Source organism: Coffea eugenioides, chromosome 6, assembly GCF_003713205.1.
Source record: "Coffea eugenioides isolate CCC68of chromosome 6, Ceug_1.0, whole genome shotgun sequence".
Classification (NCBI taxonomy): domain Eukaryota; kingdom Viridiplantae; phylum Streptophyta; class Magnoliopsida; order Gentianales; family Rubiaceae; genus Coffea; species Coffea eugenioides.
In genome coordinates this window covers 31,521,798-31,525,176 of record NC_040040.1, presented here as the reverse complement: position 1 = coordinate 31,525,176, position 3,379 = coordinate 31,521,798, and positions in this window count along the sequence as shown.

Here is a 3,379-nt window from a genome sequence, read left to right as displayed (position 1 = left end):
AACACATTGCAGCAACGAAATAAATATAAAGAAATAAAGCAATAAAAAGGGGAAAGGGGTTGGACCCCTCCCCTCGTGAATCGTGTCCCTAATAGGGTAAGACAAACTCTACCTTAGGCAATTCTAATATGGATGCATGAGGTTGGGGTTCGCTAATGCATCTAGACTCGATAAGCTCAGGTCCCCAAGCCTTCAGACTTAGAAACCAAGGGTCATCAATCCCAAGATTCTTTGTCGGTGGCTCGAGCGATTCCCCAAACACCGCTACGCACACATCGTGTCACGGCTACGTGTTTGAGTGAATCTATCAAAACCTCAATCTTCGACCAAAAGCTAAAGGCTATCAACCAATAGCTTTACGCGGAAGATTGAGTGACCCATTGGAACATGCTACACACACATCGTGTCGTGATCACATGTCCAAGTGAGTCACCTAATCCTAATAGGGTGGAGTGGCGTGACAAGCTACTAAAGAAAAATAAAAGGGATAAAAGAAGTAAAGCGTATGCTCGTATGCTAGTGCTCGTTTGGAGGGGAAGGGTCAAGAACCAACGCGAGGCTCTAGCGGTGGGACCAATAACTCCCAAAATTGGCAATGCAGCGCGAGATAACAAGTAAACATTCATTCAAACATAATCGTGAGTCGAGGGATTTGGTTTCTGATTACGTTTTCATAAGAACAAAGGGTCCTTAAAAATGAAAATGCAATCAATATCCAAATGCTGATGCATTTCTAAAAGGTAGGACAGGATAATGGCTAAGTTCAATGCTTGGACCCACTTAGGAAGTCCCAGTGAGAGTCAGCCAACTGATCGCGCCCCACTTTTCGATGCTATGGTGGTTGTGTGAGTGTTTGTGACGTGTTGGCAAATGAAAAGTAAAAGGCCATGGGACTTAAGAATGCGACGATTTGGCCAAACAAAGTTCAAAAAAGGGTTTTTTAATGAAAATGGAGTCGCCACTTGGTATAGAGTTAGGGTGTACCAAGTCACCCAAAAATGATTTTTTGTTTTTGAATGAAAAAAGTAAATAAACCCTTTTAGAGAACTTTTGGGTCTACGTAACCAAAGAGGGATCAGGGGTCACATTTGCGAAGGGGAAGCAGGATAAAAAATCCAAGCACCCCATTCGACCTAGCCAAGAGCTTAGTTGCGTGGCCTTAAACCAATTTCCCAAAATTTTCTACCCAAGGTATGTATCGCGTATTGGATATGTCTATATGAATGCAAAAACCTAGACCTAGGGGGACATGAGGGAAATTTCTCTTCAAAGGTTGAGTGGTGCCAATCACATTAATTGTGAAGCCCAATAATGATCCTTTGGAGAGGTCACACGTAATCCTAAATGACGTAAAAATGAATGGAATGCATGCCATGTGAAAATGTGAGTTTGTGTGAAGGGAGAAAAATGATAAAATAATAGGATATAAGTGGAGGTGTGCAAATGTTTTTACAAGGTAAGGTAAGTAAAGAATAATAAGGTGAAAATGCCATAAGGTGCATGTGTGCGAGTGATATGGTATAGAGTGTAAGTAGTTGAATGAAAACGTGTAAAAGTAGTGTGAAGTGAGAATGTAGAAAAAGAGAGAGAATATAAAGTAAGTGTATGTGATCGTGAATGAAAAATGCATAAATCCTATAGGAATGCATCAAGATGGGAACGGGGAGTCCTAACTTTGTGACTTAATTTTCCCTTTGATAGAGGGAATACAAGCGTGCTAAGGCTTGGAAAAAGCCACACTCGTCTATATCCCATATTTAAGGGGACTCTCAAACAAAATGGACCATATAACTAGCATGAGATGCAAGAGGCCTAAAATGAAGGGAAAGGGGAATCGAGGAGCATGCCAGATGATAAAACTAAGGAAAAATGCATGATATGTAGTGAACAGGCAAATAATGCATTATGAAAAACAAAGGAAAATCTATTGGGTCTAGTTGGACTAGGCCCCTTTCTATTGGAATTCCTACTAGCATGGTTTAGACTAGTTGGAAACGACATACGCATCATGCTTTCATTCAGGCTATGGAAAAGCGGTAGACATGCCAAACACTTAATAAACACATAGCACATACATTTAGCATGCCTCGGATAGTGAAGAGTCCTTAATTAAAGCATTTTAACACATAAACACATAGCATGACCAAGTTAAGAATCTTCATTGGCTAACTAACAAAGGGAAGGGGAAATGGACCAAATTGCTCGCCAAGCCCTATCTATTACAAGCCAAGAGGTGTACACATACCCCATAATGAATAACTTAAATAAAAGTAAAAATAAATGAAATAAATGCAAGGAATTAAGGAAAGGCAAGGAAAGCGAAATAGACATGCAATTCTCACTTAGCACGTTGGGTCACATGAAGTGCAAATAAAAGGGTAGAGTGTACCTCCCTTGAAATTGGGCCCCAATGAAGTGAAATCACGTATTTATCCTCCAAAATAAAAGAAATGGTCAAGGTACCAATTTATTTGGGAAAATTAAAGGAAATAGGCAATCACAAGCTCACTTGATCGTAAAGTCCCTAAAGTCATGACTTGAGTGAAATTGAAACAAAGTATAGTAATTAATTAAAACAAACAAGCAATGAAATTGCAAAAATTAAATCTACCAAGGACCAAATTGAGAAAATCATTCAATTGATTGGGTCTTAGTAGGACAAGGGGAGACTTGGGGGGCCAAAATGTACTTTTCAGAAAATTATTTCATGCAACTCATGCAATCCACGAAACAAACTTCTGCAAATTTTCCAACCATGTTTCCTGCAATTCTTATGTTCATTTTAATGCCATTTTCATCCAGACCAAGTTAGCATTTTTATCCTAACATCAAATGCCTTGATTCCAAAACAGCAAAACACAACAATCAACGTCCAAAACAAGCCGAAGGAGAAAAAGAAAAGCGGATGAATGGAAGCATGCAATTTTCTGAAAAATTTTCTGGTATTGCTTCTATCCATTCTATCATGCAAATAAGTTCATCAAACAGCAAGTTTCTACTCATTCATCCTCAATTAAACGCGCAACTTCACTGAAGGGTTGGAACAAAGAAATAGAGTTGACCATTAGGGGGAAAAAAAAACTAACAGCCATAGAAGGAACGAAAATGCAGCAAAACCTTTTGTAATTCAGCACTTTGCAAGAATCAGTCTCCATGCACAACCAAAACTAAATACAACTATGCAAACCTCTTACTTTTCATCATGAAAACTTTCAGATTTAGACACCAAAAGCCGGACAACAAGCATGCAAAATCTAAATGATTCAAGCAACTTCAAGCAAAGTTTACAAATTTTCTGCAACATTGAAATCTTATGTAACGCGATCGTCCTTTCAAAAGGCAACAATTAGCATTTCAAGCAAAACAAAAGACAGACTGG